Genomic DNA, 16644 nt, shown 5'->3' on the forward strand with positions numbered 1-16644 from the left:
TCAAAACTAAGATAAGGAGAGGTTGCTACAGTAGTAAACAACTTCCAAGACACAAAATAGAAACAAAGTACTGTAGGTAAAAACATGGGTTGTCTCCCATAAGCGCTTTTCTTTAACGCCTTTCAGCTAGGCGCAGAAAGTGTGTATCAAGTATTATTGAAGGGTGGTGCATTCTCAGCGAGGTGTGGAGTTTTATCAACTAGGCATATTATATTAGATACATAAGTTTTAGCATCTCCCTTTTCATTAGTCTTAGGTGTGCTACTCTCATCAAACAAATTTTCAGGAACAAGCCAAGCATAGTTATTTTCTAGTGCATCATTCATAGCTAGGAGCTTACATGGTATTGGTGCTTTGATCTCCCCTCCATCATCAATATTATTAGTGTATCTTATTCTATCCATATCCATCTTTTCAAGGAGACTAACAAAATTAGTAGGAGAACCAAGCATATTAAATTTAGCAAACACCTTTCTAGCTTCTCTTGCTAGACCACCAAATTCTCTAAGAAGGGTTTCTAATACAAAATCTTTCTTTTCCCCTTCTTCCATATCACCAAGCGTGAAAAACATGTGTTGGATTATAGGATTAAGATTAACAAATTTAGTTTCCAACAAGCGAACTAAATGTGCGGCAGCAATTTCATAAGTAGGCGCAAGATCTACCAAGTGTCTATCTTCAAGATTTTCAATGGTACTAACATGGTTGAAGAATTCTTCTATATTATTTCTCCCAACTATAGACCCACGTCCTACCGGTATGTTCTTTGTGGTAAAATCAAAAGGAAACATGATGAAATAAGTAAAGTAAATGCAAGTAAACTAATTTTTTTGTGTTTTCGATATAGCAAACAAGATAGCAAATAAAGTAAAACTAGCAACTAATTTTTTTGTATTTTGATATAGTGCAGCAAACAAAGTAGTAAATAAAATAAAGCAAGACAAAAACAAAGTAAAGAGATTGAGAAGTGGAGACTCCCCTTGCAGCGTGTCTTGATCTCCCCGGCAACGGCGCCGGAAAATATGCTTGATGGCGTGTATTTCACACGTTCGTTGGGCAACCCCAAGAGGAAGGTATGATGAGCACAGCAGCAAGTTTTCCCTCGTAAAGAAACCAAGGTTTATCGAACCAGGAGGAGCCAAGAAGCACGTTGAAGGTTGATGGCGGCGAGATGTAGTGCGGCGCAACACCGGAGATTCCGGCGCCAACGTGGAACCTGCACAACACAACCAAACTACTTTGCCCCAACGAAACAGTGAGGTTGTCAATCTCACCGGCTTGTCTGTAACAAAGGATTAACCGTATTGTGTGGAATATGATTGTTTGCGAGAGAAAGCGAGTAGAACAAGTATTGCGATAGATTGTATTTCAAGAAAGAGAATTGGACCGGGGTCCACAGTTCACTAGAGGTGTCTCTCCCATAAGACGAACAAGCATGTTGGGTGAACAAATTACAGCTTGGGCAATTGACAAATAAAGAGAGCATGACAATGCACATACATATCATGATGAGTATAGTGAGATTTAATTGGGCATTACGACAAAGTACATAGACCGCCATCCAACTGCATCTATGCCTAAAAAGTCCACCTTCAGGTTATCATCCGAACCCCTCCAAGTATTAAGTTGCAAAGCAACTGAACAATTGCATTAAGTATGGTGCGTAATGTAATCAACAACTACATCCTTAGACATAGCATCAATGTTTTATCCCTAGTGGCAACAAGCACAACACAACCTTAGAACTTTCGTCACTCGTCCCGTGTGTCAATGCGAGCATGAACCCACTATCGAGCATAAGTACTCCCTCTTGGAGTTAAAAGCATCTACTTGGCCGGAGCATCTACTAATAACGGAGAGCATGCAAGATCATAAACAACACATAAGCATAACTTTGATAATCAACATAACAAGTATTCTCTATTCATCGGATCCCAACAAACGCAACATATAGAATTACATATAGATGATCTTGATCATGATAGGCAGCTCACAAGATCCGACAATGATAGCACAATGGGGAGAAGACAACCATCTAGCTACTGCTATGGACCCATAGTCCAGGGGTAGACTACTCACTCATCACTCCGGAGGCGACCATGGCGGTGTAGAGTCCTCCAGGAGATGATTCCCCTCTCCGGCAGGGTGCCGGAGGCGATCTCCAGGATCCCCCGAGATGGGATCGGCGGCGACGGCGTCTCGCAATGTTTTCCGTATCGTGGCTCTCGGTACCGGGGGTTTCGTCACGGAGGCTATTTGTAGGCGGAAGGGCAGGTCAAGAGGCGGCACGGGGGCCCACACCACAGGCCGGCGCGGCCAAGGGGGGGCCGCGCCGCCCTAGGGTTTGGCGCCCCCGTGGCCCCTCTTCGTCTCTCCTTCGGACTTCCGGAAGCTTCGTGAGAAAATAGGCCTCCGGGCTTTTATTTCGTCCAATTCCGAGAATATTTCTTTACTAGGATTTCGAAACCAAAAACAGCAGAAAACAACGAATCGGCACTTCGGCATCTTGTTAATAGGTTAGTTCCAGAAAATGCACGAATATGGCATAAAGTGTGCATAAAACATGTAGATAACATCAATAATGTGGCATGGAACACAAGAAATTATCGATACGTTGGAGACGTATCATTGATTTCGTCCAATTCCGAGAATATTTCCTTACTAGGTGTTATCACCAGAATTTGACCAAGTCAGAGGTGGGCCGCGATCAAGATGGTTTGAAGAAATATATATATAGAAGGAATACGTGGATCGGCCTTTTATACCAAGTTGGGCTTAATTGCCCGTGTATCTGTAACATATTAGATCACATCTTAGTTTAGAGATAGAATCTTACTCGTGCACGGTTTAGTGCACGCCCACATTAGAAAGTCCATTTGGACTATAAATATGTACCTAGGGTTTATGGAATAAACAACAACTCACGTTCAACCCAAACAAACCAATCTCGGCGCATCGCCAACTCCTTCGTCTCGAGGGTTTCTATCCGGTAAGCGACATGCTGCCTAGATCGCATCTTGCGATCTAGGCGGCACTAAGCCACGTTGTTCATGCGTTGCTCGTCTCGAAGCGCTTTTGATGGCGAGCAACGTAGTTATCATAGATGTGTTAGGGTTAGCATTGTTCTTCGTTTAAGCATGCTTACGTAGTGCAACCCTTGCATGTCTAGCCGCCCTCACACCTATCTCGGGTGTGGGGGCGGCACCCGCTGATCATTATCTAGTAGATCGATCCGTTACGGTTGCTCCTTGTTCATCAAGGATTAGTTTAATATCTGCATTAGTTAGGCCTTACAAAGGGGGAGGATCCGGCGGCACGTAGGGTGTCGTTCGCAAGTCCTAAACGAGGATGTCCGAGGATCAACCTCGTGTTGGTTTTTAGGCCTTGTTTAGGATCGGCTTACGATCACCGTGCGTGGCCGCGAGGCCCAACCTGGAGTAGGATGATCCGATTATGCGGTGAAAACCCCACATCGTCGTAGATCTCATTAGCTGTATCTTGATCAAGCAGGACCACCATATGTTCGGACACCCTGTCTGAATCATGGGTGGATCGGCTCTTTGAGCCGATTCACAGGATAACCTGAGAGCCGATCGAGGCTCGTATTTAATGTTTACGTGTATGCCATGCGAGGAAACTAAGCGAGGCATCTTCATCACCTTCACGACCAGGTATAGGTCGGGTGGCACGCCCTTGCACTTCGCATCGGACGTGTGACCAGAAGAGCATTGCGGGCCGTCGCTCGGGGGGGTCTCAGCCAGCCGCAGCTCTAGGCTCCTCCCGGCTCTACCGTGTTGACAGTCGCTGCCCGCCGGTGGGTTTTGGCAGTCAACACATTCTGGCACGCCCGGTGGGACCATCGACGACATCCACGACATCGCCATCTACATCCAAGATGGCGGAAGACACTCCGGTCACGTACGCGGATCTGCCTGATGAGCTCAAGAAGAAGCATGACGAGATCAAGGCAACCCTCGAAGCCGAACTCATCGGCTCCTTCCACCGAACCCGCTCCCATGGCGTCAGGTGGAAGGGTTTCACGCCTGAAGGCGCGCTCGATGGAGTGGACCTGTCCGCCCCGTCAGAAGAACGCACCAGGTCGTTGCGGCGAGGAGATCAACTACATGGTGGCTCATTCGCTGCACCGCCACTCGAAAGCTCTGGTGAACACCTTGGAGCGTGTCGCCTCGCGCGTCGTCCGAGGAAATCATGAGTCACCGGTACTCCCCATCGGGACCGGCTCTGGGTACTTTCAAAGGAGAGATGCCGCTCCAGCCCCAGCCGTTCGCATGGGTAGCACCGGAACTGCCGAACTCATCGGCATACGTCGTCTACAAGATTGGTGGTGATCCTAGTGACTACCAATTCCTGCCCGAGCCACCTAAGGAGATCCCGCACGGATACGCGTGCGCATACGTGCCAGACAGCAACGCCTTGGCACTCTCGAACCAGGCGGCAATAACAGCGGCCTCTGGAACGGCAGGAGGAACGTCGGGAGCCGATCCGAGAAGCGGTCGTGGCTGGCTAAGTACGCCGCCCCGACAAACCTCCAAAGCCCAGCTCCTGCGGTTGGCTTAGAACCGAGAAAAACAAGCATGGCTGGTTAAGTATGCCACCCGGCGAATCTTCGGGGTTCGACACCTTCAGCCATCTCGGCGGATCAGATTTGTGCAATTCGAAAGATCGAGTTCGGCATGATGCCGAAAAGGAAGGCGTTCGGCTACACCAAGCCGTACCCCAACAGCTACGAGCCGATCCCGCTGCCACCTAAATATCGGCTCCCGGACTTCACAAAGTTCGGTGGATCGGACGGGTCCAGCTCCATTGAGCATGTGAGCCGATATTTGGCACAGGCTGGGCACGATCTCAGCGTCGGATGAGTTGCGCGTGAGGTTCTTCTCACGGTCCCTCACGGGATCGGCTTTCGGGTGGTACACTTCGCTACCACCGAACTCCATCCAAACTTGGAAGCGGTTGGAAGAGCGGTTCCATGAGCGGTACCATTCGAAGCTTCCGAGGCTAGCATTGCCGATCTAGCACAACTACGTCGGAAGCGCGGAGAAAGCGTGGCGAGAATACATCCGGCGCTTCGGGAATCTTAGGAACCGATGCTTTTCGGTTCGCATAAATGAGAAGGAAGCGATCGAGTTGGCGGTAGCAGGCCTTGCAACACAGCTCAAGGACACGGCCTCCCAAGCGAGAATATCCCTCGGCGGCGCACATGGTTCGAAACTTTCAGCATATGAACGGCGCCACCCGGACTCGTACCAAGACAAGTTCAAGCGTGCGAGTAGCCTCGGTCGATGCGAGAGGAAGACGAAGTTCTGCGGGAGACCAAGAAGTAGCGATGGCTGAGTGGACTCGGGGAGGAACCCCCGTGTCCTGCAAGTGGGTAAAGCCACCGAGGCCCGCCCGGGGGTTTGATTTTGACGTGACCAAGGCTGAGCAAATCTTCGACCTCCTACTCAAGGAAAAGCGATTGAAGATACCTGAAGGTCTCAAATTCCCCACGGCGCAAGAGCTGAATGGAAAGCCATACTGCAAATGGCATAACTCGCTCTCCCATGCCACCAACGACTGCAGGGTGTGGCGTCAGCACATCCAAGCGGCGATAGAGAACGGGCGACTAATTTTCAACCAGTACGCCATGAAGGTCGACACACACCCCTTTCCCGCCGTAAACATGGTGGAGTATGCTTGCCATGCAGGGTGCCAGCCGGGTTTCCTGTGCAATATCAACATGGTAGATCTTGGACACCACGGCGGCAAGGATGGAGATGAGGGCAGCTGCTCTCATAACGAAGAAACGAGAGGAAGCCGCTCCACGCGATCGGCTCCGCCAAGACGGCAAGCGCTACGTCACGGAGGGAGAAGTAAAGAACATAAGATATCAACGACCTCTCTGCGATCACCTCCTCAACAAGTATGTGAGTCGGTACGACCAACGCCGACGGTCCGGCGATGATGATGAAAGCGATCGCCGGCTAGAAGACATCGTCGGCATAATCGCGATGAGGAGGAGCACGAGCTTTGCGCCAAGGGAAAGGCAAGGGAGAAAGACGACGAGGACGGAGCACGGGATTGTCCCTTCTTCGAGCACTTGCTTGGGATTCAGGAATGAGCCGATTGCCAACAATCGGCAATTGCCCAGAATGCAACCGGAAAAAGAAGGAGGCAGCCAACGTGTCCGTGTTCGAACGCTTAGGACCTCTCCCGCCACAGAGCAAACGAGCTGAGTCCCCTCGGTCGGAAAATCTCGAAGATTCAGAAGACGAGGGAGAAGGAGAAGAAGACAGGTACCACCGGCCAAGGTGGTGCCCTGACGGACTCAGCCGTTCCCAGAAACGCAGGGTTCAGCGATTGTGCGGCCTGGAAGAAGCCGAGAGGTTATACTTGCACACATTGAGGAAGGCAAGGCCTGATCTGGCTGCGAAGGTTCAGCGGACCCTGGATGAAGAGGGACGTCCACAAAAAATGGAGTGGCGCCCCAAGCAAAGGAAAGCCGATGATAAAACATCGGCTGGCACAAACATGGTGCTAGTTCTGCCGACGAAGCTCAGTGCTCCACGGTTACACGATACATCCAAGGTGGGCGACAACAAGCGCACCAACATGCTAAAGTCAGAGATTGGGCTGGTCTTATCTACCGGCCTGAACGAGTAACAAGAACACGTCAATGAGCAAACATGGCGAGGCTGATCCTTGTGATCGGCCCCAAAAATTTATGAGGGGACATTACAAAACCTTCACCGAGCAAGCAACGTGGAGGCCGATTCCAGCAATCGGCCAAAATTATCCTCACCCACCATTCTGCCTGGGTTCAACATGTTATCCGACAGAGCCGATACCATCAATTCTCTTGACAGAATCGGCTCGGGGGGGCACCCAGGTGGATAGAACACGAGGATATGCAATGGAGGCATCTCAGCGTCTCATCCTTTGGTGATGGGCATTGGAATATGGGGGCCGATGCGCTAGTCGGCCGTAAAAAAAAAAATCTGAAAATTCGAAAATTTTCGAGCACAGCCGATGCGGCAGACATCGACTTAAGGATGTGAAAGCCGATGCACGGCCATCGACTCAAGGGGAATAACTGGTACGACCAGAGGGTCAATGGAGCACGAAGAGGGTTTTAAGGACTCTCTCTTCAAGGACAAGGCCAAGAGCAGCCTGGACGTGCAGATCAGGTCAAGGATGGAGCACATCAGATCCACCAAAGGAAAGGAGCCGATCTAACTGGCGAGGCGCAGGAAGAACTGAAGAAACTCGGGGGGGCAGCTCGCCCTAAAGGTCATTGCTCTAGGGAGCCGATTTGGTTGGAATCGGCTAGCCCTGCTACACAACTGGTTTGGGGAGCGGTGTTCTGTTACAGAGTCATCAGCTTGAGCATCCAAGACGGTTTCAGGGCTCTTTTAAAGTCGCTTGCTCAAAGATCAAGTCGCCAGCTTGCCAGGATCGGCTGTGTCATCGTCATCGGCAGAAGCCAGCTAGCTTGGAGGGATGGCTAAATTGGCCCGTCTCGTAGATTATCATGAAACTGAGGCGTTGCCATCAGTCACTAAGCATGGGTTAGGCCAACAGTCGACAAACTCAGCATGAAAGAAATCGGCGAGATCAAGCTAGGGGAATTCTTCATTAATATGAGGATTTCTTACAATGGGAAGCCGATTGCTCAAGGAGGGAAGAACAAAAGAAGGGTCTATTGACCAATCTACTACTGCTAGGCCTATACTATTAGATCCTAATCTACGGGCCATCACTGCCCTCATCGTCGTCCTCAGAACTCTCATCGGCACTGCTGCCGATGGGCTCCTCATCGCTACTCCCGTAGCCCTCCACGGGGGCTTCATCCCCGTCTTCGTCGTCACTGCTGTCGTCGTCCCACCACATGCGGAGGCGCTTCGCTGGCGGGTAGCCCTCGAGGGAGTCGTCGTCGTCGTCGTCTTCTTCTCCCTCTTCTTCGAGAGGTGGGGCAGCCGTCCCGGGAGAGCCGGTCGTCCTCGCTTTTGGGCTCCGAGTTCCCCATCGGCAAGGAAGCTGGAGATCTTCATCCCCGCTGGTCAAGGACTTGTCGTCCTCGGACCAAATGGAGGAGGCATGGCTCTCCTCGTCCCGGTCTTCCGGGGCACGAACTTACGGCGGCGTCTCGCGGGAGGAGTCGGACCCGTAGGAAAACTTGGAGGAAGAGGAAGAAGACATGGCGGCACCGAGGGTTTTTGGTGCTAATGCGAGAAGGACGAAGGAGACGCAAACTGTTTAGAACGGTTAAATAAAGGGGATATGGGAGAGATTCAATGCCACAGCAGTTTCCGAGGAGGTGTTGCCCAACAGGAAAATTTTACGGCCACGTGGAGAAGTGGAAGGGGCAAGGCATCATGATGGGGATTCTGCGGCAGCTCGCTCCGCCATGACATGACCCGACGAAAGAAAGCGTAATGATTTTGGAAATGTCATTTCCAAAACCAGGGGGCATGTGTTATCACCGAGAATTTGACCAAGTCAGAGGTGGGCCGCGATCAAGATGGTTTGAAGAAATATATATATAGAAGGAATACGTGGATCGGCCTTTTATACCAAGTTGGGCTTAATTGCCCGTGTATCTGTAACATATTAGATCACATCTTAGTTTAGAGATAGAATCTTACTCGTGCACGGTTTAGTGCACGCCCACATTAGAAAGTCCGCTGGACTATAAATATGTACCTAGGGTTTATGGAATAAACAACAACTCACGTTCAACCCAAACAAACCAATCTCGGCGCATCGCCAACTCCTTCGTCTCGAGGGTTTCTATCCGGTAAGCGACATGCTGCCTAGATCGCATCTTGCGATCTAGGCAGACAAGCCTACCACGTTGTTCATGCGTTGCTCGTATCGAAGCGCTTTTGATGGCGAGCAACGTAGTTATCATAGATGTGTTAGGGTTAGCATTGTTCTTCGTTTAAGCATGCTTACGTAGTTCAACCCTTGCATGTCTAGCCGCCCTCACACCTATCTCAGGTGTGGGGGCGGCACCCCGCTTGATCATTATCTAGTAGATCTGATCCGTTACGGTTGCTCCTTGTTCATCAAGGATTAGTTTAATATCTGCATTAGTTAGGCCTTACAAAGGGGGGGAGGATCCAGCGGCACGTAGGGTGTCGTTCGCAAGTCCTAAACAGGATGTTCCGAGGATCAACCTCGTGTTGGTTTTTAGGCCATGTTTAGGATCGGCTTACGATCACCGTGCGTGGCCGCGAGGCCCAACTCGGAGTAGGATGATCCGATTATGCGGTGAAAACCCCACATCGTCGTAGATCTCATTAGCTGTATCTTGATCAAGCGGGACCACCATATGTTCGGACACCCCGTCCGAATCATGGGTGGATCGGCTCTTTGAGCCGATTCACGGGATAACCCGAGAGCCGATCGAGGCTCGTATTTAATGTTTACGTGTATGCCATGCAGGAAACTAAGCGAGGCATCTTCATCACCTTCCCGACCGGGTATAGGTCAGGTGGCACGCCCTTGCACTTCGCATCGGACGTGTGACCAGAAGAGCATTGCGGGCCGTCGCTCGGGGGGGTCTCAGCCAGCCGCAGCTCTAGGCTCTTCCCGGCTCTACCGTGTTGACAGTCGCTGCCCGCCGGTGGGTTTTGGCAGTCAACACTAGGATTTCTGAAACCAAAAACAGCAGAAAACAGGAACTGACACTTCGGCATCTCGTCAATAGGTTAGTTCCGGAAAACGCATAAAATCATCATAAAGTGTGAACAAAACATGTAGGTATTATCATAAAACAAGCTTGGAACATCAGAAATTATAGATACGTTTGAGACGTATCAGAAGCAAATTGCTGATTGCTTGACAAAGGGACTGGGAACAAGGGAATGAAACTTGGCATGTGACAAGATGAGATTGATAGATATCTACCATCCATCTTGAGGGGGAGTGTTGAACACTGGACATGTTTCTGGCCTAAGTGGCCCAAGCCCATATGTGTGCTGACCTATAACAGGAGGGAGCGGGAGGAGAGCTAACCCTAAGACAGAAAAATCACACCAGCCACCAGGGACCAAGGGAGAGGAGGTGAGCTGCTGCTCCATCACCAAGATGAGGTGTGCTGCTGCTCCAACACTGTTGTACCACTTCGAGGATGTAATACTAGTGGAATGATGTTTCAGTTGCTTATGTGAACGACTTGCGTACTACAACATCTAGCTGTATGCTGGGTCACCGCATTTGTGGTGTTGGAAGATTAAAGTTTTCTAGGTACGAGCCTTCAGATCTTACTTCACCAGATCGATTTTGGATCTTTTCTCATGGTTGCCGCGAGGAGGATTGTCCTCGCAATATTTGTTCCGACTGCTACATCCTCGACAATGGTGATTTGTTCTCTCTGCTCTCCAGCGATGTTGATCATGCAGTTTGGTTGCTTTTCCGTGGCATATTGGTGTTTGTACTCTTGCCGATGTTGATTGATTACTTCAATGGTTGCGCCGAGTGCATGCATCCTTGACGTTGCGGCTAAAATTAAAATTATGGGATAACCTTCATTGCTATTTGTAGGTTTGTGGTTTGGTATCTACGGTTGGCTGCCTTCAGAAAAATGCAAGATTGCATCATGGTAGAAGAAAGAAATTGTAGACCTCGAAGTTTTGTTCATATCTTTTAAACTTAATTTTATTATCGCTAGAGACAACTCGTGTATCTCTACCATGTACTATTTGCTACTATAAATATATATGAGATTGATTGCCAAACAAAAGTGCAATTCCTATGCTCTCTATATATCTTCATTTTAATGCTTCTGTGGTGTTAAATGATTTATACTTATGTCACATATTTCTAATGCCATGTTTGGATGCACATAATTGGGCTTGGAATTAAATTAGATTGGGAATTCCAAATCTAAGTTGAAAAAGAAGTGCCTTCTAATTCGAATGTTGTTGTTTGGGTGTGCTTGACATTTTCTGTTGAAATTAAATGGCGGTACCCAATTCCATTTCCTACTTGGATGTAGAAACAATTGAATTAAATGATTTCTTGTGTTAGGACAGTATAAACTTGTGTACTTGTTACGGACAATAGCATGCATATACTAGAGTGTATATTATTATTTTCCACACACAATAACATTAAAATAATCCAAATAAGTTGGGAACTACAACACACATTAACCATTTGGGTGATTTTGTTGTAAATAAACTGGGATTTCTGTCCCCTAAGATTTTGAACAGTTTGGGAAGATGATATTCATAGGCGATAACAGTGGCGCTAATCAACAATGATGCAAAGTAGCTACGCTATGTGAGTAACTATGCATCCATCTATGGACGAAGGCAGTTGATGAAATAAGACAAATTACCAGCAGAGGTGCAAGCAAAGCCCTTTGGGTGTAGTTTGGACAGAGAGGTACTCCAGGAAATCCAGAGCAGTCGCACAGTCATATGCAAGCTAGTAAGGGACTGTACACGTTCTGAACAAAACACACAGAGCGTTAATCTATTGTACAAAAACTGGTTCCCGTAAAACCCAACCCAGGGAGTCTAAAAATCGGCCCAGCCATAACAAAAGTGTCCCATATGAACTATATATCCGACCTTTTATTCATAGCAGCATTGCGAGAATTGGGATTCAGAAACAGCAACAGAAATTTCTCCCGTACGTATGTTGAAACAGAAAGAAAACTGGCTCCGAATTCCAGATTCCTTGATTTTTCAGCATCAATTCCTTACAGCCAAGCACACTGTAACATATTTCTTTACTTCGATAAAGACATACGGAAGCAATTTTATTTTATTTCTTTACCTCGATCCTAACATTTTCACCATCTGCATAGTATGTGTGCTACGGTCTGGGCGCACAGACGCGAACGCTGGCAGAGCCGTTCTGGAGCGCGCATGCGCGTGGCAGCACCTTTTGATTAACTCGCTGACGCGCGGGCCCAGTAGCCGCCATACGCTGCACACTGTGACTTGCCTTTCCGGAATCAGAGCGCGCGTCAGGTTGACGGAACGGAGAAAGACCGGTGTGTGAAGGTCTTTCTCTAGGCTACCTTGGCCGTCACGTGAGCGCTCGCTAGCTAGCTAGCTCGCCGTTCCACGAGTGGGACCCGGCGAAGTATGTCAGTTCTGGCAGCTGCCATGTGGGACCTGGCAAAGGGCTCGATGGTCACGCGACGCAAGCAGCAAGCCTAGCCTGCATGCTGGGCTTCTCGCGATGGGACGATTGCCTGCTGATTCTGTGCTTTGCTCGAGGTATATCGAATGATTCATTGATTCGTACTCTGGGAGTGGGATGCAGCGTGACGAATGCGTGCGCAGAGGCCAGTGTGACTCGAGGCTCGATCAAATCAGCCGCATTCACTTCCTCTATGCCTCGATCGTTCAGAAGGTAGGTCTGGTTGAAATTCACACAATCACAAGTGACATGCGTATGTTATCCACTGTGTACTCGCCACCGTAGGCGTCCCTTGCAATGCACGGGGTGTTGGCACGAGAGCAGCGAATTTACCGGCGGCGGTAGGTAAAGGAGTCTAATCCAGCGTCCACTCTCTGCTTTGAGATTGGTGAGCCTTTTGACATTTATCTAATATAAAATTAATAATTGAAACAGAAGTGAAATTTTTATGAAACTAAAGTGATACATGGAAAACATTGTGAAATAGTCTGACAAAAGTGAAACTGATGACATCATTGCTGACGTCACTACGGTATGTTTCACAAAAATATTAGTGTTTCAGTTATGTTTCAATTATTTTTCAAATTTGTTTCACAATTTGGTACAAAAGTTGGTCAGCACATGGCTGACGTCATTGCTGACGTCACTCCGGTAGGTACCGGCGCCTATAAAAACAAGTTTTCGGTGTTGGCACCAAGCCAACACTACAACTACATATGTCGTGAATTACCCTCTGCGGTGTGCCCAAATCGGCCCAAACAATGTTGTTCATGCCATGGCGGGTTCTAAAGCCAGAAACCACGAAAACCCAGAGAGAATTCCTTATTTGGCCCTGTCTGAAGTTTGCCTTCCTTTTTTGGCCCTGGCAAATTTTTTCTTCCTTTCATGATCCAAAAAGTTTGGCTGGTTCCTTATTTGACCCTCTAGTACAATTTAAGCACTAAGATGATCATTTTGCCCTTATTGCAATATGTGACAAAATTGCACTAAAAAAGCTGTGATATACTAGTTGGTTATTTAAAACAACAACCTCCACTGTGGCTGGCACCAGCGCACCATTTTGCCCCCGCCGCAATTTGTTCTAGAAAATCTCAAATTTATTCCGAAAATTACTCCAATTTTTTTGTATTTCCACAACTAAAAAAATTGATATTAAGTAGGCACAAACATAGAGACAATCCGCGAGCATACCGGAAATTTCAACCCAAAATACATTGTATTTTGGAAGATACAAAAAAACAAATTTCTAACGAGACTATACGTACACTATACGCCTATATAATGTCAGATTTTTTTTTCACAGCCCAAAATAAAACGAGTTTGTGCCTGAAACATTGCACGTATATCCCAAGCATATACTTGTATTTTATTTCTGGAATAAATTCAAGATTTTTATGAAACTAGAAAATTTGCCAGCATATTGTAGCAAGGGCAAAATGGTCATTTTAATGCTTGAATTGTACTAGAGGGCTAAATAAGGAACCAACCAAACAATGTTGTTCGTGCCATGGCGGGTTCTAAAGCCAGAAACCACGAAAACCCAGAGAGAATTTCTTATTTGGCCCTGTCTGAAGTTTGCCTTCCTTTTTTGGCCCTGGCAAATTTTTTCTTCCTTTCATGATCCACAAAGTTTGGCTGGTTCCTTATTTGACCCTCTAGTACAATTTAAGCACTAAGATGATCATTTTGCCCTTATTGCAATATGTGACAAAATTGCACTAAAAAAGCTGTGATATACTAGTTGGTTATTTAAAACAACAACCTCCACCGTGGTCGGCACCAGCCGCACCATTTTGCCCCTGCTGCAATTTGTTCTAGAAAATCTCAAATTTATTCCGAAAATTACTCCAATTTTTTTGTATTTCCACAACTAAAAAAATTGATATTAAGTAGGCACAAACATAGAGACAATCCGCAGGCATGCCAGAAATTTCAACCCAAAATACATTGTATTTTGGAAGATACAAAAAAACAAATTTCTAACAGACTATACGTACACTATACGCCTATATAATGTCAGATTTTTTTTTTCACAGCCCAAAATAAAACGAGTTTGTGCCTGAAACATTGCACGTATATCCCAAGCATATACTTGTATTTTATTTCTGGAATAAATTCAAGATTTTTATGAAACTAGAAAATTTGCCAGCATATTGTAGCAAGGGCAAAATGGTCATTTTAATGCTTGAATTGTACTAGAGGGCTAAATAAGGAACCAACCAAACAATGTTGTTCGTGCCATGGCGGGTTCTAAAGCCGTGAAACCACGAAAACCCGGAGAGAATTTCTTATTTGGCCCCGTTCGAAGTTTGCCTTCCTTTTTTGGCCCCGGCAAATTTTTCTTCCTTTCATGATCCACAAAGTTTGGCTGGTTCCTTATTTGACCCTCTAGTACAATTTAAGCACTAAGATGATCATTTTGCCCTTATTGCAATATGTGACAAAATTGCACTAAAAAAGCTGTGATATACTAGTTGGTTATTTAAAACAACAACCTCCACTGTGGCTGGCACCAGCGCACCATTTTGCCCCTGCTGCAATTTGTTCTAGAAAATCTCAAATTTATTCCGAAAATTACTCCAATTTTTTTGTATTTCCACAACTAAAAAAATTGATATTAAGTAGGCACAAACATAGAGACAATCCGCAGGCATGCCAGAAATTTCAACCCAAAATACATTGTATTTTGGAAGATACAAAAAAACAAATTTCTAACAGACTATACGTACACTATACGCCTATATAATGTCAGATTTTTTTTTTCACAGCCCAAAATAAAACGAGTTTGTGCCTAAAACATTGCACGTATATCCCAAGCATATACTTGTATTTTATTTCTGGAATAAATTCAAGATTTTTATGAAACTAGAAAATTTGCCAGCATATTGTAGCAAGGGCAAAATGGTCATTTTAATGCTTGAATTGTACTAGAGGGCTAAATAAGGAACCAACCAAACTTTGTGGGTCATGAAAGGAAGAAAAAATTTACCAGGGCCAGAAAAGGAAGGAAAACTTTAGCTAGGGCCAAATAAGGAATTCTCTCAAAAACCATCGCACGCTGGTGGAGTCGTGAGACGGCGACAGGCGGTTCCACGGCACATGTACACCTGAAATTACACTTCCTTTTGACAACCTCAAAACTAGACGGAAGAAAAAACATAAAGTAAGAACTTACACTCATACAAATCCTAAAGCAAAGCAAAGAGCGAGGCCACTGCCCGACCCTATGAACCGGGTCCACCCTACACCCAAACAAGAGAGCATCAATCCAAAATGCAACTCTACATATACAGAGTTGTTCGGACTTATCACACCCATTCATTCTTAACGGACGCTATTGTGTACAATGTCCAGGTTGCAAGGGCATATATAATTTTGTGCTCGCATATAATTGTGGCTAGAAAATAGAGATGTTGTAGACACTATCGATACCGTATGACCTGTACCAATGTTACAAACACCGCCAGGGACGGAGGCGGCATTGACAGGACCAAGGGGCCGATCTACCATTTTTATATAAGGGGGAGGGGGGCAACCAAGCTTAGCTCCACTCATTTCACCCTCTAATCGCCTCTAAAATAAGAACTTGTGGATGCTGCATATTGCCATAACTAGGGAGAGGGGATGACACCCTAGCTTCACCCCTGAACACCGTCGCCTAAGTGAGAAACTAGACGATGATTTTGAGTGAGAGTGAGAGATGTTGAGGGGAGATTGAGATAATATAGGTAGGCACGGGATCGAGCGGGTGATTTCCGCGAAGGAATCCACCATGGTAGGCTCACAGACCTGTCTTCATAAGTGTCAGTCGCTTCAACATGAAGAAACTTCTAAATACCACCCGCCATGCGTTCCAATAGATGACGAGTTGATTAAGACCAGGGGGCATGAGGTAATTCTTAATCATGTTATGGCCACCTAAACTTTTTTCGTGAGCTGTCAAATTTAGCTCCTCGATGAACGGTGGTCCGGCAAAACCCTCTTGATGATCCCCTCCTCCACGCAAGCATGCTGCGCAGATGCGATCAGTGGGTCTACACCCAGTGTACCGCCTTCACCCAACACATCTTTGGTCCCCAAAGTTTTTATAACAATTGCAAGTTTTAGAGAGTTCTGCATCATCGGGCAGAGGGCAAGCTAGGTGGGAGCCCATATACGCTGACCTGGTCGGCAAGGGGCACGCGTCGCCCACCCAAGCAAGGTGTTGGCGCGACCTAGTGTTGTTTTTTTGTTGCCTTTTTCGGTGTTTCTTTTCTGTCCTTTTGCACTTTTTAAATGTGAACATTTTTTTACATTGAACATTTTCAAAACTATTTATAAAATTGAATTCTTCCAAAATTTTGATTTTTTTGAAAAATGATTATTTTTTTAAACTTGAACAATTTTTTGAATTCTGATTTTTATTTTCAAATTTGAACAATTTTATAGATTGAACATTTTTTTAGATTGATTTTTTTTGAAAATGAACATATTTTTTCAAAA

This window comes from Lolium rigidum, chromosome 6 (genome assembly GCF_022539505.1).
Source record: "Lolium rigidum isolate FL_2022 chromosome 6, APGP_CSIRO_Lrig_0.1, whole genome shotgun sequence".
Lineage (NCBI taxonomy): Eukaryota > Viridiplantae > Streptophyta > Magnoliopsida > Poales > Poaceae > Lolium > Lolium rigidum.